This window comes from Arachis ipaensis, chromosome B10, assembly GCF_059453495.1.
Source record: "Arachis ipaensis isolate K30076 ecotype BB chromosome B10, ASM5945349v1, whole genome shotgun sequence".
Lineage (NCBI taxonomy): Eukaryota > Viridiplantae > Streptophyta > Magnoliopsida > Fabales > Fabaceae > Arachis > Arachis ipaensis.
This window is the reverse complement of record NC_142435.1, coordinates 125,495,390-125,520,016: the sequence shown is the minus strand read 5'-3', so window position 1 is coordinate 125,520,016 and position 24,627 is coordinate 125,495,390. Positions and strand designations below refer to the sequence as shown.

At 41.0% G+C, this 24,627-nt stretch overlaps 1 non-coding gene across 1 annotated transcript; it reads left to right on the top strand.

The window, feature by feature from the left end:
- Nucleotides 1-293: 293 nt before the first annotated feature.
- Nucleotides 294-401, top strand: LOC148581624 (small nucleolar RNA R71). The gene has a single exon (XR_015896212.1). It is a non-coding gene; the product is annotated as a small nucleolar RNA R71 (small nucleolar RNA).
- Nucleotides 402-24,627: the final 24,226 nt, after the last annotated feature.

The window sequence follows — 24,627 nt, the reverse complement described above, 5'->3', positions numbered from 1 at the left end:
TTCCAGTCAGATTCTGAAAAATCATATTGACTTGCTGAGTCAATATTTTATTCTGAGCCAATATTGCATTCAGAGTATCAATCTCAAGAACTCTTTTCTTCTGAGTCATCCCATTATTCACATGATTTCTTTTAGAAGTATACATGAAGTGGTTATTTGCAACCATTTCAATGAGTTCCTGGGCTTCTGCAGGCGTCTTCTTCAGATGAAGAGATCCACCAGCAGAGTGACAAGGACATCTTGGATAATTCAGACAGACCATCATAGAATATACATAGGATGCTCCATTCTGAAAGCATGTCAAAAGGACACCTTCTGATCAATTGCTTGTATCTTTCCCAAGCTTCATAGAGGGATTCACCTTCCTTCTGTCTGAAGGTTTGGACTTCCACTCTAAGCTTGCTCAACTTTTGAGGTGGAAAGAATTTGGCCAAGAAAGCATTGACCAACTTTTCCCAAGAGTTCAGGCTTTCTTTAGGTTGTGAGTCCAACCATATCCTAGCTCTGTCTCTTACAGCAAAGGGGAAAAGCATAAGTCTGCAGACCTCGAGATTAACCCCATTGATCTTAACAGTGTCACAGATTTGCAAGAATTCAGCTAAGAACTGATGAGGATCTTCCAATGGAAGTCCATGAAACTTGTAATTCTGCTGCATTAGAGAAACTAATTGAGGCTTAAGCTCAAAGTTGTTTGCTCCAATTGCAGGAATTGAGATGCTTCTTCCATAGAAGTCAGAAGTTGGTGCAGTAAAGTCACCAAGCACCTTCCTTGCATCTCCACCATTGTTGTTGTTTTCGGCTGCCATCTCTACTTCTTTTTCAAAAAAATTTGTAAGGTCCTCTCTAGAGTGTTGTGCTTTAGCTTCCCTTAGTTTCCTCTTTAGAGTCCTTTCAGGTTCAGGATCAGCTTCAACAAGAATATTCTTATCTTTGTTCCTGATCATATGAAAAAGAAGAGAACAAAGAGAGAAGAGGAATCCTCTATGTCACAGTATAGAGATTCCTTTATGTGAGTAGAAGAATGAAAGAATAGAATGAAGAAGGAAGAAGAAGAAATTCGAACACAGAGAGAGGGAGAGGGTTCGAATTTTTTAAGAAGAGGGATGTTAGTGAATAAATAAAATAAATAGAAAGAGATAAGAGAGAAGGAGTATTCGAATATTAATTAAAATAAAAGAAAAATGTTTTTGTTTCTATTTTAATTATTAGTTAAAATTCAAAATTATTAAAAGAAATAAAATTAGAATTTAAAACAATTAGTTAAATAAAAAGAATTTTGAAAAAGTGGTTAGTGATTTTCGAAAATAAGAGAAAGAGAAAAATAGTTAGGTGGTTTTGAAAAGGATAAGAAATAATAAACTTTTTAAAATAAAAACAAACAAGCGAAAACAAACACTTGAAAAATCCCACTTGACTTGTTTGTTAATTGAAAAAGATTTGAAAATAAATTTTGAAAAGATGAGAGGTTAGAAAAAGATTTTGAAATTAAGTTTTGAAAAAGATATGATTGAAATTTATTTTGAAAAAGATTTGAAAAAGAAATTTAAAAATGATTTGCTTTTGAAAATAAAGGCTGATGACTTGACTAACAAGAAACTAAAATATATGATTCTAGAATTTAAAGATTGAACCTTTCTTAACAGGAAAGTAACAAACTTGAAACTTTTTGAATCAAAACATTAAATGTTAGCGATATTTTCAAAAATTATGAAAAAGATTTTTGAAAAATTTAATTTGAAGAATTTTCGAAAAACAGGAAAGAAAAATGAAAAAAGATTTGATTTTTGAAAAAGATTTGAAAAGATAGAGTTTTTAAATTGAAATTTTGGCTTGACTAACAAGAAACAACTAAATTTAAAATTTTTTGACTAAGTCAACCCAAAATTTCGAAATTTGTGAGTAAAAATAAGGGAAAGATATTATTTTTTATTTTTGAATTTTTAATGAGGAGAGAGAAAAACACCACAATGACACAAAACATAAGAATTTAAGATCAAAATAAATAATGCATGCAAGAACACTTTGAATGTCAAGATGAACACCAAAAACACTTTGAAGATCATGATGAACATCAAGAACATATTTTTGAAAATTTTTAGGAAAAGAAAGATATGCAAGACACCAAACTTAGAACTTTTTAAACTTTAGACACTATGAATTCGAAAATGCATATGAAAAATAAGAAAAGACACAAAACAAGAAAAATTAAAGATCAAACAAGGAAAATCACCAAGAACAACTTGAAGATCAAAGAAGAACATATGATAAATTTTCGAAAATTTAAGAAGAATTAAAAACATGCAATTGACACCAAACTTGAAATTTGACACAAGACTCAAACAAGAAACACAATTTTTTTTTGGTTTTTATGATTTTATTAATTTCTTTTGTATTTTTTTTCGAAAATAAAAATAAAAAGATTAAACATAAAATAAAATTACCCAATCTAAGCGACAAGATGAACCGTCAGTTGTCCAAACTCGAACAATCCCCGGCAATGGCGCCAAAAACTTGGTGCACAAAATTGTGATTCACACTTTTCACAACTCCACACAACTAACCAGCAAGTGCATTGGGTCATCCAAGTAATACCTTACGTGAGTAAGGATCGATCCCACGGAGATTGTCGGCTTGAAGCAAGCTATGGTCATCTTGTAAATCTCAGTCAGGCGGATTCAATTGGTTATGAGGTTTAGATAATTAAAAGATAAATAAAACATAAAATAAAATGAAGATACTTATATAATTCATTGGTGGAAATTTCAGATAAGCGTTTGGAGATGCTTTGTTGCTTCTGAACCTCTGCTTTCCTATTGTCTTCTTCCAATCATGCGTGCTCCTTTCCATGGCAAGCTGTATGATCCTCTCAGATGAAAAATACCAGGTACGATCTCTGCATGGCTAATCAACTGTCAGATTTCTCGTCTCGGATGAAAAATACCAGGTACAGCTACCGCACAGCTAATCATCTGTCGGTTCTCACTAGCGTCGAAATAGGACCCTTATCTTTTTGCACATTGTCACTATGCCCAACATTCGCAAGTTTGAAGCTCGTCACAGTCATCCCTTCCCAGATCCTACTCGGAATACCACAGACAAGGTTTAGACTTTCCGGATCTCAAGAATGGCTACCAATTGGTTCTAGCCTATACCACGAAAGTTTTAATCACGGATTCGGATGCTCTGTTGTCAGAAGAGACAATGCGAATCATGGCTTAGAGACCCAAGAGAATATACTCCGGCTGTCGTCCAATGACTATGTTGAACATCATGTAGACCGCTTGTGGTTGTCAGGCACGCGGATCTTGGCTAAGCGAGTAACGAAGATTGGGTGATTGTCACAGGTCACTCCTTCATTCTGACTTAACTGAATTAAGTACGAGAGTATATCTTGGAGAAGAAGTAGGCGTGAATTGAAAGAAAAACAATAGTACTTGCATTAATTCATGAGGAACATCAGAGCTCCGCACCTTAATCTATGAGGTGTAGAAACTCCACCGTAGAAAATACATAAGAGAAAATAGTCTTGGCATGGCCTTGTGGCCAGCCTCCAAGTGTTCCAAGTCTAAAGACTAAACATCCAGAGCTCCAATACAATAGTAAAAAGTGCTATTTATACTAAACTAGTTACTAGGGATTATAGAAAATAAGTAACTAAGTGCAGATAGTGCAAAAATCCACTTCCGGGGCCCACTTGGTGTGTGCTTGGACTGAACATTGAAACTTTCACGTGCATAGGCTATTCTTGGAGTTAAACACCAGCTTGGGTGCCAGTTTGGGCGTTTAACTCCAATTCTGGTGCCAGTTTGGGCGTTTTACTCCAGAAAAGGGTCTCTAACCGGCGTTTAGATGCCAGTTTGGGCCATCAAATTTCGGGCAAAGTATGGACTATTATACATTTCTAGAAAGCCAAAGATGTCTACTTTCCAACACAATTGAGAGAGCTCAAATTGGGCTTCTGTAGCTTTAGAAAATCCATTTCGAGTGCAGGAGGGTCAGAATCCAACAGCATCTGCAGTCCTTTTTCAGCCTCTGAATCAGATTTTTGCTTAGGTCCCTCAATTTCAATCAGAAAATACTTGAAATTATAGAAAAACACACAAACTCATAGTAAAGTTCAGAAATGTGATTTTTGCATAGAAACTAATAAAAATATAATAAAAAGTAACTAAAACGTACTAAAAACTATGAAAAAACAATGCCAAAAAGGGTATAAATTATCCGCTCATCATGGCCCCTTCCCAACTTCATCCGAATTCCTGGGCCTTCATTAAGATTTTTTAACTGCTATGTCAAGAGTTGGGTGTTTGACCTTCCATATCTCTCTTCCTTTATCTATTCGTGTTGACCAAACCTGGAGTAGCCAAGAAAAGGGCTTCTTGGGTCTCGTTCCGAGCTACTCAGGGAAAGAAGGTGTTTTCTATGTATGATGAATCTTTTCAGGATTTTAAGAATTACTACTTTAAAGTCCGAGCTGTTAAAGACGTCCACCCCTTCTTTTTAGATGAAAATAACGAGCCAACTTTTCCTTTGTGTTGGCAAAAAGATGTAGTTGCTACTAAGTATTCTTGGGAGAGCCTGGATGAGGTTGAACCGGCTTTTGTGAGTGTGTTAGAGGAGAATTGGGGAGAGCCTCCTCATATCGATACGAAAAATTTTCTAGGAGATCCTTCCCTCCTTCGTGCTGAACTGGGTAGTGGCCGACTTCTTTTTTATAGTTTTACTTTGTGGTTGATTTTTGCCTCTTTCTGTTTGTGACTTGTTTTCCTGGTTTCTGTTTTACAGAGATAGTGAAATCTATGGACTCCATGAAACACTTTCCTAGGGCTAAGAAAGCAACAGCTACCCAAAACATCTCGGCAAAGGCTTCCGGAGAAGGATCTTCTTAAGTTCCCCCGAAGAAGCTGACTTCGGATACTTCTGGACCGAGGAAGATCATTCCGACTCCCCATGTTCGTGTGGTTCCTTCCGACCCTCTCCAGCCAACTTCTAGTGCGGCTTCTGCTCCTACTTCTGGTCCTCCTCCAAAAAGGAAAAAGACAGTTTATCCCTGTGACTTGAATGCCCCTGATTTTGACGCCGTGGGGTTTGTTGACAATCAGATTGCTCCTTATGGCCATCTTCTAATGGACGATGTGTCCATCCTTCGCCACTTGGATTTCATTATCAGCAATAGTGTTCGGATGGCCCATATGGGTGTAGCCTTGTTCTGTACTGTCCAGGGTTCCCCGGTCCATGCGACTAAGGCTTTTATGGAGGATGCTAAATCGGAATTTGATAGAATCAAGGGGTTGAAGGATGAGCTTGATGCTAAGGTAATTAAGCTGGAGTTGGATCTGGAGAAGGAAAAGTCCCGAGCTACCAGAGCTGAGGTAGCTACGAACTTGGCGGAGGAAACGGCAAAAAAACACAAGGAGAGCTACACTTGCACATATGGAGAGCTACTAGAGATCACAGAAAGGCTTCAATCTGCTCATGCTGACTATGCCGAGCTTTAGGGTCACCTGGTGGGTAGTGTGACTGATGCTTATGAGAACTTGAAGGCTCAAGTCCGGGTCCTTACCCCTGAGCTCGACCTGACTCTCTTCAGCTTGGATAATGTGGTGGAAGACGGCAAGATAGTGCATGTCCCTGATAATAAGGATGAAAGCCCTCCCCTTGTGCCACCAGGTAAAGCTGCAGCTACTTTAGCATCTTCCGCGCACTCTGAGGTCGACCAGCCAGAGTCCAATCCCGACGTGCAGATCTTAACTCGCCCCGATGGAACTGTTGATGCCGTCCCGCTCGCGACTGCTCCTCCTCCTTCAGCCAAGGATGTCGCTACTGGGGAGAATTTGGACCCCTTATGATTTCTGTATATTTGCATAGTCCGGCCTGTGGACTTTTGAACTTTTATTTTTTGTAACTCTTTGTGTGGGTGACTTTTCTGATACTTTGGATGCTTCTATGCAACTTTATTTTGAAAAAACAAAACACTTTTAAACTCAGAGGCTGCCCCTTAAGTAGCCGTTTGAGTCTTTAATGTTTTATTTTGCTGGTTATGTTTCTTTGATATGTTGATCATACATTTATATTTTTTGTGGATTTTGGTATTTGTACTGTCCAACCTCCTTTGAAGTGTAGCCTTTGGCTCTTGTTGGATCACGCTTTACTTTCTGCTTGAGTGAGGTGATCCCTTGGTGTCCGGGCCGACTTGTCTAACAACTTTTTAGTGTTCTCCTAGAACCTTTTTAGTTGTCGACTTCCTTGTAGCCCTGTTCCATTGTTTTGAGTGGAGTTGTTCCCCTTTTGCCAGGCATTTTAAGCCTTGGATTGTTTCTCAACCTTCCGGCTTGTTCTTTTGAGATTGTGCTTGCGCCTTTTGGCCGATGTCGACCTGTAGGGCTTCGTTACCCGGGATTTTTAGACACATTCCAACAACTTTTTAGGTAGTGTTCCGCTAAGGAACCTTTTCTTTATAGTTTGTTTGGATGACTTTTTAGCGCCGTCTTGACTTGTGCTTTTTGCTTTTTAGGTAGTATCCTTTTTGCAAGACTTGTACCTTTATAGCTAAGCGGCTCAGACCTTTTGGAGGTGCCTTGTCCCTTTTTAGTGATCCTTTCATTGGTCCGACTTCTCCTGTCGGTCCTTCTTAAGTTATTTTTAGTAGTCCATTTTTAGTCAGACCTTGTCAGGCCACTTTTTATGGATTACTTTTTATAACTTCTTTCATTAATTTGTTTTTATCGCTTTCACCTTGCCGACTTTTTGTAATTGGACAATGAATTTGGTTTTCACCTTGCCGACCTCTTTGTAATCGGGCGATGAATTTGATTTTCACCTTGCCGACTTCTTTGTAATCGGGCGATGAATTTTTTGCGCTCAGATTAATGCATCTTGATAGGAAACTTTTTAGGGAATCTGAAAAATTTTATTCAAATGGAAAATAGGAATATAGACAAGAATATATACATATGAATGGAAAATGGCGCGCTTTCAATTGCGTTGGAAAGTAGACATCTAGGGCTTTCCAGAAATATATAATAGTCCATACTTTGCTCAAGGATAGACGACGTAAACTGGCGTTCAACGCCAGTTCTCTGCCCAATTCTGGCGTCCAGCGCCAGAAAAGGATCAAAAGTTGGAGTTCAACGCCAGAAATGGATCCAAACCTGGCGTTGAACGCCCAAAACAGCCTTATGCACGTGAATTATTCAAGTCTCATCCCCAGCACACACCAAGTGGGCCCCAGAAGTGGATCTCTGCACCACCCATCATAGTTTACTCAATTTTTTGTAAACCTAGGCTACTAGTTTAGTATTTAAACAACTTTTAGAGACTTATTTTGTATCTCATGACATTTTAGATCAAAACTTTGTACTCTTTGACGGCATGAGTCTCTAAACTCCATTGTTGGGGGTGAGGAGCTCTGCTGTGTCTCGATGAATTAATGCAAGTATTTCTATTTTCCATTCAAACATGCGTGTTCCTATCTAAGATATCCATTCGCGCCTAACTATGGAGAAGGTGATGATCAGTGACACTCATCACCTTCCTCAATCCACGAACGTGTGTCTGACAATCACCTCCGTTCTACATCAGATTGAATGAATATCTCTTAGATTCCTTCATCAGAATCTCCGTGGTATAAGCTAGATTGATGGCGGCATTCATGAGAATCTGGAAAGTCTAAACCTTGTCTGTGGTATTCCGAGTAGGATTCAGGGATTGAATGACTGTGACGAGCTTCAAACTCGCGAGTGCTGGGCGTAGTGACAGACGCAAAAGGAGGGTGAATCCTATTCCAGCATGATCGGGAACCTCAGATGATTAGCCGTGCTGTGACAGAGCATTTGGATCATTTTCACAAGAGGAGGGGATGTAACCATTGACAACGGTGATGCCCCAACACACAGCTTGCCATAGGAGGAACCTTGTGTGCGTAAAGAAGAAGACAGGGAGAAAGCAGAGATTCAGAAGACAAAGCATCTCCAAAACTCCAACATATTCTTCATTACTGCATACCAAGTATTTATTTTATGTTCCCTTGTTCATTTGCAAGTCAACTGATAATTATAATTGACCTCCTAACTGAGATTTACAAGATAACCAGAGATTGCTTCAAACCAACAATCTCCGTGGGATTCGACCCTTACTCACGTAAGGTATTACTTGGACGACCCAGTGCACTTGCTGGTTAGTGGTATGAATTGTGAAAAGTGTTATTCATAATTCGTGCACCAAGTTTTTGGCACCATTGCCGGGGATTGTTCGTGTTTGGACAACTAACGGTTTATTTTGTTGCTTAGATTAGGAAAAATTTCCCTTTTTAGTTTAGAGTCTCTTATTATTATCGTGTTAAAATTTTAGAATCCTTATTTTCTTTTTTAAAATCTTTTTCAGAAATAATTTTTCTATTAAATCCTGTGCCAAACTTTAAGTTTGGTGTTTTCTTGTTGATTTTTCTGTGTTTTTCAAAAATTTTAGTTTGGTTTTCTAAAAATTTTAAGTTTGGTGTTCTTCCTTCATGTTCTTGTGTTCTTGTGAGTCTTCAAAGTGTTCTTAAGTTTTCCTTGTATCTTGATCTTAAAATTTTTAAGTTTGGTGTTCCTTGGTGTTTTCCCTCCAAAATTTTCGAAAACTAGGAGCATTAGATCTAAAAATTTTAAATCTTGTGCTATTTTATTGTTTTTCTCTCTCCTCACTAAATTCAAAAATATATTTTCTCTCTATTTCTAAAACAAATTTTCGAAATTTATTTCTAAAATTCAGATTTTTTTTTTTAAATTTAAAATCTTTTCCAAATCGTATCTTTTTTAAAATAATATTTCCTAACCACTTCCTCTCTCCTCAATTTTTCGAAAATCTTCACCATCTTTATTTATCTTTATCTTATTTTCAAAAAAAAAAAATAAAAATATTTTCTCTATTTTACATCATCCCCCTTTCTCCATCATGGACCTAAGCAGAAATGAACAGTCCAGGAGGACTCTGGGGTCATATTCTAACCCCTCTACTGCTTCATATGGGAGTAGCATCTGCATACCTTCCATTGGAGTCAGTAGCTTTGAGTTGAATCCTCAACTCATTATCATGGTGCAGCAAAGTTGCCAGTATTCCAGTCTTCCACAGGAAGAACCTGCAGAGTTTCTGGCACAGTTTCTACAGATTGCTGACACAGTACATGATAAAGAAATAGATCAGGATGTCTACAGACTATTACTGTTTCCATTTGTTGTAAAAGATCAAGCTAAGAGGTGGTTGAATAACCAACCTAAGGCCAGCATAAGGACATGGAAACAGCTGACAGAAAAATTCCTGAATCAATACTTTCCCCCAAAACGGATGACACAGCTAAGGCTGGACATCCAAGGCTTTAAACAAGGAGATAGTGAATCTCTTTATGATGCTTGGGAGAGATACAGAGAGATGCTACGAAAATGCCCTTCTGAAATGTTTTCAGAGTGGGTTCAGTTAGACATCTTCTATTATGGGCTTGCTGAAGGAGCTCAGATGTCTCTAGATTACTCAGCTGGTGGATCTATCCACATGAGAAAGACAATTGAAGAGGCTCAAGAGCTCATTGATACAGTTGCCAGGAATCAGCATCTGTACCTAAGCAGTGACCCTTCCATGAAAGAAGAGGTTAAAACAGCAACTGCTGAACTCAGTCCTGTAAAACAAGCTGCAGAATTCAATCAGCAATTGGACTTTCTAACAAAGCAGTTAGCCGAATTCAAAGATAGACTACAAGAGACAAGGATGGCTAATATACATATGGACGAATAGTTTAAGCAAACAAAGCAGCAGCTATCAAGGCAAATAACAGAAGAATGCCAAGCAGTTCAACTGAGAAGTGGGAAAACATTAAATACCCCACCTCAAGGCAGCAAAAAGCTAAGAAATGAGCAAACCACCTAAAATTCACCTGAGGACAGTAAGAGCCCAGGGAAAAGTAATTCTGGAACTAAAACGCCAGAAATTTGGTGGAAGGCTGGCATTGAATGCCCAGACCATGCTCAGGACTGGCGTTCAATGCCAGAAACAAGGCAGGACTGGCGTTCAACGCCAGAAATAGGTAAGGATCTGGCGTTGAACGCCCAAAATGGGCAAGATCTGGCGCTGAACGCCCAAAATGGGCACAGTCCTGGCGTTCAGACGTCAGGAACAGACAAGGAGTTGGCATCTAACGTCACTCCAGTCTCTAACTCTGGCACTCAATTGCTAGTGAGGGATCAGACACACACAAATGCTGAAAGCAACCCCTCTAAAAAGGCTTCTTCAACCACTTCTGTAGGCAATAAACCTGCAGCAACTAAGGTTGAAGAATATAAAGCCAAGATACCTTATCCTCAAAAACTCCGGAAAGAGGAGCAGGATAAGCAATTTGCTCGCTTTGCAGATTATCTCAGGACTCTTGAAATAAAGATTCCATTTGCAGAAGCACTTGAGCAAATACCTTCTTATGCCAAGTTCATGAAAGAGATCTTGAGTCATAAAAAGGATTGGAGAGAAACAGAAAGAGTTCTCCTCACTGAAGAATGCAGTGCAGTTATTCTGAAAAGCTTTCCTGAGAAGCTCAAAGACCCTGGGAGTTTTCTGATACCATGCATATTAGAAGGTCAATGCACCAAGACAGCTTTATGCGATCTTGGGGCAAGCATCAACCTAATACCTGCATCCACTATCAGAAAGCTTGGCTTAACTGAAGAAGTTAAACCAACCCGGATATGTCTCCAACTTGCTGATGGCTCCACTAAATACCCATCAGGCGTGATTGAAGACATGATTGTCAGAGTTGGGCCATCCGCCTTCCCCACTGACTTTGTTGTGCTGGAAATGGAGGAGCACAAGAGTGCTACTCTCATTCTAGGAAGACCCTTCCTAGCAACTGGACGATCCCTCATTGACGTCCAACAGGGAGAAATAACCCTGAGAGTCAATGATGATGAGTTTAAGTTGAACGCTGTCAAAGCCATGCAGCATCCTGACACATCAAAAGACTGCATGAAAGTTGATCTTATTGACTCTTTGGTAGAAGAGATCAACATGGCTGAGAGTCTCGAATCAGAGTTGGAAAACATCTTTAAGGATGTTCAGCCTGATCTAGAGGATTCAGAGGACATGAAAGAGCCTCTGAAAATTCTTCTGGAAGAAGAAAAACCTCCTAAACCCGAGCTCAAGCCACTACCACCATCCTTGAAATATGCATTTCTGGGAGAAGGTGACATTTTTCCAGTGATCATAAGCTCTGCCTTAAATTCACAGGAAGAGGAAGCACTTATTCAAGTGCTAAGGACACACAAGATAGCTCTTGGGTGGTCCATAGGTGACCTTAAGGGCATAAGCCCAGCGAGATGTATGCACAAAATCTTATTGGAGGATAACGCTAAACCAGTGGTTCAACCACAGAGGCGGCTAAATCCAGCCATGAAAGAAGTGGTGCAGAAAGAGGTCACCAAACTACTAGAGGCTGGGATTATTTATCCTATTTCTGATAGCCCCTGGGTGAGCCCTGTCCAAGTCGTCCCAAAAAAGGGAGGCATGACAGTGATTCATAATGAAAAAAATGAACTGGTTCCTACAAGAACAGTTACAGGGTGGCGCATGTGTATTGATTACAGAAGGCTCAATACAGCCACCAGAAAGGATCATTTTCCTTTACCATTCATAGACCAGATGCTAGAAAGACTAGCAGGTCATGATTATTACTGCTTTTTGGATGGCTACTCAGGCTATAACCAGATTGCAGTAGATCCTCAGGATCAAGAGAAAACAGCATTCACATGTCTATCTAGAGTGTTTGCTTATAGAAGGATGCCATTTGGGCTGTGTAATGCGCCTGCAACCTTTCAGAGATGCATGCTCTCTATTTTCTCTGATATGGTGGAAAAATTTCTGGAAGTCTTCATAGATGACTTCTCAGTATATGGAGACTCATTCAGCTCCTGTCTTGATCACCTGAAACTTGTTCTGAAAAGATGCCAAGAGACCAACCTAGTTTTAAACTGGGAAAAATGTCACTTCATGGTGACTGAAGGGATTGTTCTTGGGCAAAAAATCTCAAACAAGGGAATAGAGGTGGATCAAGCAAAAATAGAGGTAATTGAAAAATTACCACCACCTGCCAATGTTAAGGCAATCAGAAGCTTTCTGGGGCACGCAGGATTCTATAGGAGGTTTATAAAGGATTTTTCAAAAATCGCAAAACCTCTAAGCAATCTGCTAGCTGTTGACACACCATTTGTGTTTGACACAGAGTGCCTGCAGGCGTTTAAAACGCTGAAAGCTAAGCTGGTCACAGCACCAGTTATTTCTGCACCAGACTGGACATTACCATTTGAGCTAATGTGTGATGCCAGTGATCACGCCATTGGTGCAGTGTTGGGACAGAGGCATGACAAGCTTTTGCACGTCATTTATTACGCTAGTCACGTTCTAAATGATGCCCAGAAAAATTATACAACCACAGAAAAAGAATTACTTGCAGTGGTTTACGCCATTGACAAGTTCAGATCATACTTAGTAGGATCAAAAGTGATTGTGTATATTGATCATGCTGCTCTTAAATATCTACTCACAAAGCAGGATTCAAAACCCAGGCTCATCAGATGGGTGTTGCTTCTGCAAGAGTTTGATATAGAAATAAGAGACAGAAAAGGGACAGAGAACCAAGTGGCTGATCATCTGTCCTGGATAGAGCCAGTAGAAGGGACGCCCCTCCCCTCTCTTGAGATCTCTGAGACTTTTCTGGATGAGCATTTATTTGCCATTCAGGAAACACCATGGTTTGCCGATATTGCAAACTATAAAGCTGCAAGGTTCATACCCAAGGAGTACAACAGGATACAAAAGAAGAAGTTAATTACTGATGCAAAGTACTACTTGTGGGATGAACCTTATCTCTTTAAGAGATGTGCAGACGGAATAATCCGTAGGTGTGTGCCTAGAGAAGAAGCACAGAGGATCCTGTGGCATTGCCATAGATCTCAATATGGAGGCCATTTCGGAGGTGAGCGAACAGCCACCAAGGTCCTCCAATGTGGCTTCTATTGGCCCACACTCTATAAAGATTCCCAAGAGTTTGTACGTAACTGTGACAGTTGCCAAAGAGCTGGTAATCTGCCTCATGGTTACGCCATGCCTCAACAAGGAATCTTAGAAATTGAGTTGTTTGACGTATGGGGAATTGACTTCATGGGACCTTTCCCACCATCATACTCAAACACTTATATTCTGGTGGCAGTTGACTATGTATCAAAATGGGTTGAGGCCATTGCCACACCCACCAATGATACTAAAACAGTGCTGAAGTTCCTCCAGAAACATATCTTTAGCAGGTTTGGTGTCCCTAGAGTACTAATCAGTGATGGGGGCACTCACTTCTGCAATAAACAGCTTTACTCTGCCATGGTTCGGTATGGAATTCGCCATAAGGTGGCTACTCCATATCATCCACAAACTAATGGGCAAGCTGAAGTCTCTAACAGAGAATTAAAGAGAATCCTAGAACGGACAGTAAGTACCTGTAGAAAGGATTGGGCACGGAGCTTGGATGATGCTCTGTGGGCTTACAGAACAGCATTCAAGACCCCTATAGGGACCTCTCCATACCAACTTGTGTATGGTAAGGCATGTCACCTGCCCATGGAACTGGAACATAAAGCCTACTGGGCAACCAGATTCCTAAACTTTGATGCCAAATTAGCAGGAGAAAAAAGATTGCTCCAGCTAAATGAGCTAGAGGAATTCAGATTCACAGCTTTCGAAAATGCCAAGCTTTATAAAGAGAAATAAAAAAAGTGACATGACAGAAAGCTGTCATCTAGAATCTTTGAGCCAGGACAGAAGGTTCTGCTGTTCAACTCTAGACTCAGGCTATTCCCCGGGAAATTGAAATTCCGGTGGAGGGGACCATACGTGATTACAAGTGTATCACCATATGGTTATGTGGAGCTTCAAGATATCGATTCTGATAAGAGGTTCATTGTCAATGGACAGAGAATCAAACACTATCTTGAAGGCAACATTGAGCAAGAGTGCTCAAGGCTGAAGCTAGACTAAAAGCTCAGCAAGGTCCAGCTAAAGACAATAAAGAAGCGCTTGCTGGGAGGCAACCCAGCCATGGGGCATCAATCCTCTAAGAATTTTGCCCTATTTCTATTTTTATTTTTATTTGTTTATATAGAGTTCATTGATGACAAGGTAAAGAATCAATTGCATAAGTTCACAGGGTTACAGAAGGAATCTGCACACAAAACAGAGAAAAAGAGCTCACTGGCAAGAAAACGCCAGTAAGAGCCTATTTTGGGCGTTCAGCGCCCAAAAGGGGCAGCCAGTGGGCGCTGAACGCCAGTAAAGGTAGCAATCTGGCGTTCAACGCCAGAAAAGGGCAACAACTGGGCGTTGAACGCCCAGGAGATCAGCATTTGGGCGTTGAACGCCCAAAACAGGCAGTGTTTGGGCGTTCAAACGCCTGGATGGCAGGGAGGAGGCAAACTCATTTTTCTTCATATTTTTTCATTCTAATCTTGATTTTCATACTTCAATTCATGATTTCTTGCATAAACATGTTAAGAACCATGATTTCTAAAATCCCTAATTTCTAAAAATCCTACTTTAAAAATATCAAATGTATCTTAATCCATAAGCACCAAGCCTCTTTGCAAATTCAATCCAACTCTTTTCAAATCCTATTTTCAAAACAAATCTAATTTTTTTCCAACTAATATCTTTTTCAAATCTCTACATTATCTTTTTCAAAATCTAGATTTATCTTTTTCAAAAATCTTTCATATCTTTTCAATTTTAAACTATATCCTCTCTTATCATATCTTCTATCTTATCTTTTCAAAATCAATCTTTTTATCATATCTTTATCTCTTTTTTCAAAAACCCACCCTCCCTCCCTTTAAATTTGAGTTCGGCCTCCCTCCCCTCCCATCAACAATTGCACCTAGCTCTCCTTCTTTCCCTCTCCTTTCTTCTCTTTTGCTTGAGGACAAGCAAACCTCTAAGTTTGGTGTGTTTATCCGCGATCACTAAGATCATGGCTCCTAAAGGAAAACAACCCACTCCAAGAGGCAAGAAAGAGAGCGTTCCAAAACCACTTTGGAATCAAGGGAAGTTCTTATCTAAAGAACATTCAGACCATTATAATAAAATAATGGGTCTGAGATCAGTGATCCCGGAAGTTAGATTCGATCTGAAAGAAGATGAATATCCGGAGATCCAGGAGCAAATTCGAATCAGAAACTGGGAAGTCCTAGCTAATCCTGAAACGAAAGTGGGAAGGAATATGATCCAGGAGTTTTATGCTAATATGTGGCAGACTGACAAGCAAAAACTATCTGGAACTACTTTCTATGAATATCGGACCATGGTCAGAGGAAAGATTGTTCATACCACCCCTGACAAGATCAGAGAGATCTTAAAGCTACCTCAGCTGAAAGATGATCCAGACTCCTTCAACAGGAGAATGATGAGAACAGACAAGGGCCTGGATAAGATTCTAGAGGACATATGTATCCCTGGAGCCAGGTGGACCACCAACACAAAGGGTGTCCCAAATCAACTCAAGAGAGAAGATCTCAAACCAGTCACCAGAGGATGGCTGGACTTCATTGGGCATTCTCTGTTGCCTACTAGCAACCGTTATGAAGTCACAGTTAAAAGAGCAGTGATAATCCATTGCATCATGATGGGAATAGAAGTGGAAGTTCATCAGCTGATCTCAGCTGAACTCTACAAAATTGCTAACAAAAATTTTAAAGAAGCCAGGTTGGCTTATCCAAACGTGATTTCTCTGCTCTGCAAGGATGCTGGGGTAAGGATGGGAATAACTGAGTATATCTCAGTTGAGAAACCAATCACCAAAGCATCAATGGAAAAACAACAAGCGCAAGATGATTCCACCAAGAAGAAAACACAGGAATCTCTCCCAGAAATCCCTCAATCTGAATACTGGGAGTATCTTGAGACGTCTGTTACCAAGATACGGGAAGCTATGGAACAAATAATGAAAGAACAAAAGGAGCACAGTCAAATTCTCACCTATATGTTTAAAGAACAAGAGGAGCAAGGGCGTGACTTGAGGGACTTGAAGCGTCAGAAGTTATCTCTTGAAGGACCAAGCACCCCAAAGATCAGAGGAACACCCGTTTCCCAAAACTAAGGTTGTTAAATTCCAATTTCTGCTTTAACTCTGTGATAGTGTCGTTATAGAAGTTCACCTTAGGAGTCATATAGTAGTAATTAGTATCTATTTCGATTTTATCTCCAATTAAGCCATAGTTTATTTTTCTCATCATCAGCAAACATGAATAAAATAGTAGATCTTTTGAATAAGAGGCAATAAAATTTCGAGTTTTAATAAGAGAAATTTTAATTAGTTACATGTGGTGGCAATACTTTCTGTCTTCTGAATGAATGCTTGAACAGTGCATATGTCTTTTGAATTTGTTGTTTAAGACTGTTAAATATGTTGGCTCTTGAAAGAATGGTGAACATGAGACATGTTATTGATAATCTGAAAAATCATAAAAAATGATTCTTGAAGCAAGAAAAAGCAGCAAAAAAAAAAGAGAGAAAAGTAGAAAAAGCCAATAGCCCTTAAAATCAAAAGGCAATGGTGATAAAAAGGATCCCAAGGCTTTGAGCATCAGTGGATATGAGGGCCTAAGGGAATAAAATCCTGGCCTAAGCGGCTAAATCAAGCTGTCCCTAACCATGTGCTTGTGGCGTGAAGGTGTCAAGTGAAAACTTGAGATTGAGCGGTTAAAGTCAAGGTCCAAAGCAGAAAGAAGAGTGTGCTTAAGAACTCTGGACACCTCTAATTGGGGACTTTAGCAAAGCTGAGTCACAATCTAAAGGGTTCACCCAATTATGTGTCTGTGGCATTTATGTATCCGGTGGTAATACTGGAAAACAAAGTGCTTAGGGCCACGGCCACGACTCATGAAATAGCTGTGTTCAAGAATCATCATACTAAAATAGGAGAATCAATAACACTATCTGAATTCTAAGTTCTTATAGATGCCAATCACTCTGAGCTTCAATGGATAAAGTGAGATGCCAAAACTGTTCGGAAGCAAAAAGCTACTAGTCCCGCTCATCTAATTAGAATCTGAGCTTCACTCAAAAACTCTGAGATATTATTACTTCTCAACCTATTAGTCTTCTATTTTATTTGTCTAGTTGCTTGAGGACAAGCAACAGTTTAAATTTGGTGTTGTGATGAGCGGATATTTTATACGCTTTTTGGGGTTAATTTCATATAGTTTTTAGTATGTTTTAGTTAGTTTTTAGTTTATTTTCATTAGTTTTTAGGAAAAATTCATATTTCTGGACTTTACTATGAGTTGTGTGTTTTTCTGTAATTTCAGGTATTTTTCTGGCTAAAATTGAGGGAGATGAGTAAAAATCTGATTCAGGCTGAAAAAGGACTGCTGATGTTGTTGGATTCTGACCTCCCTTCACTCAAAGTGGATTTTCTGGAGCTACAAAACTCAAAATGGTGCGCTTCCAATTGCATTGGAAAGTAGACATCCAGGGCTTTCCAGCAATATATAATAGTTCATACTTTACTCAAGGATAGATGACGTAAAATGGCGTTCAACGCCAGTTCTCTGCCCAATTCTGGCGTCCAGCGCCAGAAAAGGATCAAAAGTTGGAGTTCAACGCCAGAAATGGATCCAAACCTGGCGTTGAATGTCCAAAACAGCCTTATGCACGTGAATTATTCAAGTCTCAGCCCCAGCACACACTAAGTGGGCCCCAGAAGTGGATCTCTGCACCACCCATCATAGTTTACTCAATTTTTTGTAAACCTAGGCTACTAGTTTAGTATTTAAACAACTTTTAGAGACTTATTTTGTATCTCATGACATTTTAGATCAAAACTTTGTACTCTTTGACGGCATGAGTCTCTAAACTCCATTGTTGGGGGTGAGGAGCTCTGTTGTGTCTCGATGAATTAATGCAAGTATTTCTGTTTTCCATTCAAACATGCGTGTTCCTATCTAAGATATCCATTCGCGCCTAACTATGGAGAAGGTGATGATCAGTGACACTCATCACCTTCCTCAATCCACGAACGTGTGTCTGACAATCACCTCCGTTCTACATCAGATTGAATGAATATCTCTTAGATTCCTTCATCAGAATCTCCGTGGTATAAGCTAGATTGATGGCGGCATTCATGAGAATCCGAAAAGTCTAAACCTTGTCTGTGGTGTTCCGAGTAGGATTCAGGGATTGAATGACTGTGACGAGCTTCAAACTCGCGAGTGCTGGGCGTAGTGACAGACGCAAAAGGAGGGTGAATCCTATTCCAGCATGATCGGGAACCTCAGATGATTAGCCGTGCTGTGACAGAGCATTTGGATCATTTTCACAAGAGGAGGGGATGTAACCATTGACAACGGTGATGCCCCAACACACAGCTTGCCATAGAAGGAACCTTGCGTGCGTAAAGAAGAAGACAAGGAGAAAGCAGAGATTCAGAAGACAAAGCATCTCCAAAACTCCAACATATTCTCCATTACTGCATACCAAGTATTTATTTTATGTTCCCTTGTTCATTTGCAAGTCAACTGATAATTATAATTGACCTCCTAATTGAGATTTACAAGATAACCAGAGATTGCTTCAAACCAACAATCTCCGTGGGATTCGACCCTTACTCACGTAAGGTATTACTTGGACGACCCAGTGCACTTGCTGGTTAGTGGTACGAATTGTGAAAAGTGTTATTCACAATTCGTGCACCAATCATTCTGGGAGATCTCTGTTCTATCTCCACTAGGATCATTACCTCCATTCCATAAGCGAGTCGGAAGGGTGATTCTCCTGTGGTGGAGTGCGGAGTTGTCCGATATGCCCCTAGAACTTATGGGAGCTTTTCGGCCCAAGCTCCTTTTGCATCCTGTAGTCTCCGCTTTAACCCAGCTAATATGACTTTGTTGGCAGCTTCTGCCTGTCCGTTGGCTTGTGGGTGTTCTACGGATGTGAATTGGTGCTTTATTTTCAAGTCAGCTACCAAGTTCCTGAAACATGTGTCATTGAATTGGGTGCCATTATCTGTGGTGATGGAGTAAGGGACCCCGAACCTTGTTATAATATTCCTGTATAGAAATTTTTGACTTCTTTGAGCGGTGGTATTAGCTAGGGGCTCTGCCTCAATCCATTTTGTGAAATAGTCTACCCCTACAATGAGGAACTTGACTTGTCCCGACCCCTGGGGAAAGGGTCCGAGGAGGTCGAGCCCCCGTTTTGCGAATGGTCAGGGTGATGTAACATTGATGAGTTCCTCTGGTGGAGCAATATGAAAATTAGCATGCTTCTGACATGGTGGGCATGCTTTAACGAACTCGGTTGCTATTCTTTTTGCGAAGTTGGCCAGAAGAACCCTGCTCGGAGTACCTTTTTGGAAAGAGCTCGTGCTCCCAAGTGGTTGCCACACATGCCACTGTGTACTTCCTCCAGGACTTCCCTTGTATTGGAAGTCGGTACGCATTTTAGGAGGGGTGTTGAGATCCCTCTCCTATATAAGATGTCTTCCACTATAGTGTAGTACTGTGCTTCTCGTATTAGCCTCTTTGCCTCCTTCTTATCTGTGGGGAGTGTCTCTGACTTGAGGTAGTTTATTATGGGGGCTATTCATCCTTGATCCTGATCTGATATGGTTAGGACCTTTTCTTCCTCCGAGATCGATGGGCTTTGCAATGTTTCCTGGATGAGGCTTCTGTTATTGCCCCTGGTTTGGTGCTGGGTAGTTTTGAGAGTGCATCCGCCCGAGCATTATGTTCTCGAGGTATATGTTTGACCTCATATTCCCTGAATTGTCCGAGTTGTTCTCTAGTTTTGTCCAGATATTTTTTCATGGTAGGATCCTTGGCTTGGTAGTTTCATTCTATTTGTGAGGTAACTACTTGTGAATCGCTGAAGATGGTAAGCTTTTGAACTCCTACCTCCTTAGCCAGTCTCAAACCAGCCAGTAATGCCTCATATTCTGCCTAATTATTGGAAGCAGGGAATCTGAACTTTAGCGAGAGTTCGATTTGGGTTCTCTGATCGCTTTTTATTATCACACCTATACCACTCCCGGTTTTGTTTGAAGAGCCGTCCACGTAGAGATTCTATTTTATGGGAGTTCTCGGGGTATCAGTGTACTCGGCTATGAAATCGGTCAGATATTGTGATTTGATGGATGTCCGAGCTTCATATTGAAGATCAAACTTGGATAACTCGACTGCCTACTGCAGGATTCTTCCAGCTAAGTCTGTCTTCTGTAGGATGCCTTTTATGGGATGGTTGGTCCAAACCTTGATAGTGTGAGCTTGAAAGTACAGGCAAAGTTGTCGAGAAGTGAGTATGAGAGCATAGGCAAACTTTTCTATCTTTTGATAATTTAGCTCGGCCCCTTGTAGAGCTTTGCTGATGAAGTAGATGGGTTGTTGCCCACTTTCATCTTCTCTGACTAGTGCTAAGGCTATTGCCCGATTTCCTACTACGAGGTATAATATGAGTGCTTCTCCTTCCCATGGTCGGGTAAGAATGGGTGGTTGCCCCAAGAATTTTTTGAAATCTTGGAAGGCTTGCTCGCACTCTGTGGTCCATTCAAACCTCTTTCCTTTCCTTAATGTGGCGTAAAAGGCGAGAGATTTTATGGCTAACCCGGCTAGAAACCTGGACAGGGATGCCAGTCTTCCGTTGAGCTGTTGTACCTCTTTGACGTAGGTCGGACTTTTCATGTTGAGTATAGCCCGACATTTATCTGGGTTCACCTCAATTCCTCTTTGCGTGAGCATGAAGCCCAAGAATTTGCCAGCTTCTACTGCAAAGGTGCATTTTGCGGGATTAAGTCGCATACCATGCTTTCTGATGGTGTCAAACACTTTGGTGAGGTCGGACAACAAGGATTCCTCACTTGGTGTTTTTACAGCATATTGTCTACGTAAACTTCCATTAGTTTCCCAATGTGGTCTGCAAAGACTTTGTTCATCAATCTTTGATAGGTAGCTCTTGCGTTTTTGAGCCCGAATGGCATGACGATATAGCAGTAATTTGCTTTTGGGGTTAGGAACGAGATCTTTTCTTCGTCGGGTGGATACATCGGGATTTGATTGTATCCTGAATAAGCATCCATGAAGGAGAGGTACTTGTATCCGGAAGAGGCATCCACTAGAGTGTCTATACTTGGGAGTGGGTAGGGATCTTTTGGGCAGGCTTTATTGAGATCGGTGTAGTCAGTGCACATCCGCCACTTTCCATTTGACTTTTTTACCAAGACAATGTTGGCTAGCCATAGTGGATATTTGACCTCCCTTATGAATCCTGCCTCCAGTAAGGCTTGTACCTGCTCTTCTACAGCTTGGGACCTTTCCGGTCTGAGCTTCCTATGCTTCTGCTGCACTGGCCAAGATCTTGGGTATACCTCCAGTTTGTGGCACATTAGTTTGGGATCTATGCCTGGCATGTCTGCGGCCTTCCATGCAAAGAGGTCGGCGTTATACTTTAGGAACTGTATCAGAGGCTCCTTTAAGTCTCCCTTTAAGGTTGGCCCAATATTTGTTGTCTTATCCCAGGCATCGTTGATTTGGACTTCTTCAGTCTCACCTTCAGGTTGTGGACGAAGTTCCTCGCGAACTCGAACTCCCCCGAGTTTAATAGTGTTGATTTTCTCTCATTTGGGGTTGCCTTTAAGGTTTATACTTTCATTGTAACAGCGTCGTGCAATTTTTTTATCTTCTTTTATCGTGGCAATCCCTTCCGGAGTTGGGAACTTCATGCACAGATGTGGAGTCGAGACTACTGCGGCGAGCTGGTTCAGTATTGTCCGACCTATTAGGGCGCTGTAAGCTGAGCTCACGTCGACTACGATGTAGTCTATGTTGAGTGTCCTTGACCGGGTTCCCTTTCCAAAGGTTGTGTGTAGTGAAATATATCCAAGTGGTTGGATTGGAGTGTCTCCCAGTCCGAACAAGCTATTTGGATATGCTCTTAGCTCTTTATCTTGCAAACCGAGTTTGTCGAAGGCGGATTTAAACAAGATATCCGCGGAGCTTCCTTGGTCTATCAGTGTTCTATGGAGATTAGCATTGGCCAATATGATAGTAAGACCATGGGATCATCATGCCCCGGGATGATGCCTGTTGCATCTTCTCGGGTAAAGGTAATAGTGGGGAGGTCGGATGACCTCTCTCCTTCCCCGACATGATATACCTCTTTAAGGTGTCTTTTGCGAGATAATTTAGAGATCTCTCCTCCTGCAAATCCTCCATTTATCATATGAACATGTCTCTTAGGAGTGTGGGGTGGTCGTTCAACCCGTCCGACCTCTTCATCCCTTCTTCTTTTTCTTGGTTCATTCGCTTTGTTGGCTAAGTATCGATCTAGTCGCCCTTCCCTCCCCTTTTGTTTTTGATTGGTCGAGGTGGTGGGATCTTCTCAGTGTTGTATATTTCTCGGTAAACATCCATAAGAGACACCCGAAAAGGGTGTAATTGTGGTATTTTCTAGGCTTCTCACTGGGTTGATCTTCTTTTTTCTTGGACTCTTTATCCTTGTCCCGAGAGGGGTAGGAGAATCCAGGTTTTGAGGTTTCTCCTTGTCGAGAATTCTCCTCCAAGTTAATATACTTTTCTGCCCGTTCTTGTACCTCGTTTAGAGATGTTGGATGCTTTTTTGATATGGAGTGGCTAAAGGGTCCCTCTCGCAATCCATTGATGAGACCCATGATGGCTGCTTCTGTTGGCAGACTTTGTTTGTCCAAAGACTTTCGCAATCTCCTTGCTTGATCCCTAATAGGCTCGGGGCGTGTTTAGCTTTGTCCTTCTGGATGGAGAATCTGGCAAGGAATTTTTTGGCTAAGTCGATCAAAACTTGTGATGGATCTAGGAGGTAAACTGTCAAACCACTTTATTGATGTCTTTGTTAGGGTACTTGGGAAGGCTTTGCATCGAATGGCGTTCGAGGCATCAGTGAGATACATTCTGCTTCTGAAATTGTTGAGATGATGGCTTGGATCAGAGGTACCCTCATATGGGGTCATGTCGGGAGCTTTAAAATTCTTTGGAACTTTAGCCTTCATGATCTCTTTGGTGAAGGGATCTTGGTCCTTGTGGGAGCTGTCATCGTGACTGGACTGAATGGTTTTAGCTTTGAGATCAGCCTCGAGCTTTAGAAGCTTGTCTTTTAACTCTCAACGTCGCCTAGTTTCTCTCCGGAGGTCCCTCTCGGCTTCTCGTTGATGCTCGGCCTCTTTTTCGAGCTGTTTGAGATGATCATATTGAGCTTGTAGAGCATCCAGGATTTTGGTGTTTGGAGATTGCTTGTCTCCCTTGGTTTGAGGCACATCCTTTGATGTGGCATCCGTATTTTTAAGCGGGGTTCTTTCTTCCAAACCAAAGTTGTGATCATTGTCAAGGTTGTCCGCCATGATGATGGGATGACTTCTAGGTTCCCCGGCAACGGCGCCAATGTTCTGAGGGTTACCTGAAACTGAAGGTCAATCTCGGATGAGATCTGCTGTGGTGGCCGGAGCTGTTGTGTCTGACTTGTTGGATCTGGTGGAGCTGCTGATCCTTGATCACCGGAGAGTGGTGGTACCTGCAAGAGATTCCGATGCTTAAGTTAGCACGTGCTTTAGGCAGGTTTTTAGTAGAATCAGAGTATGAGTTATACCTGGGTGCTCTAGTGTATTTATAGTAGTGTAGAGTGACCTCCCTTTGAGATAAGTTAGTTATCTTATCTTATCTTTGAGTGAAGTCATCTTATCTTTAAGGGGAACCGCCTTTATCTTTATAAGCTTGGGCTGCCTTTAGATTGGGCTGTGTCCCTTCGTTTGGGCCTGCTTGGGCTTCTTATGGCGATTTGGCCGAACTCTTTAAAGGAGAGGTCGGGGGACCTGACCTGAGGAGGTCGGTCGCTTTTGTCTTCAATCAGCCCGGGTCGCATAGCTCGACCCAGGGTATGAACAGTCAGGGTGCCTTGAGGTGGCGTTCCTTAAGTCCTCTTGGGCATTCAGCGCCAACCCCGTTACTCTTTAACTCTGTAATTTCTTGCTCCGGTGTCTCTTTTTCACCCGGTTCCTCACTTTTATGTTGAGTGACTTCTGTCTTGCCACTCCTCAGTCGAACTGCATGACACTCTTCTCTGCAATTGAGGACCATATTATTTAGCGCAATTTGCTCAGACATTCGCTGGTCTATCTGGTCCATTCACATCTCCAGGTTCCTAAAGGAGGTCGAGCTTCCTGTATAAAGCTTTTCGAGAGTTCTGCAATAATGGATGCTAAGTAAGGAGTACTCTGAGGGTGTGGAGGTTGAGAAGGGAGGTTGTTGACATAATTTGGTTGCTGTCTCTGAGGCTGCTCCCTCCACCCAAAGTTTGGGTGATTTCTCCATCGTTGGTTAAAGTTCTGAGAATAAGGAATATCATCGGGACTTCTAGAGGAACTTCACATATAATTGACCTGCTGATGAGCGGATAATTTATACGCTTTTTGGCATTATTTTTAGGTAGTTTTTAGTATGTTTTAGTTACTTTTTATTATATTTTTATTAGTTTTTATGCAAAAATCAAATTTCTAGACTTTACTATGAGTTTGTGTATTCTTTTGTAATTTCAGGTATTTTCTGGCTGAAA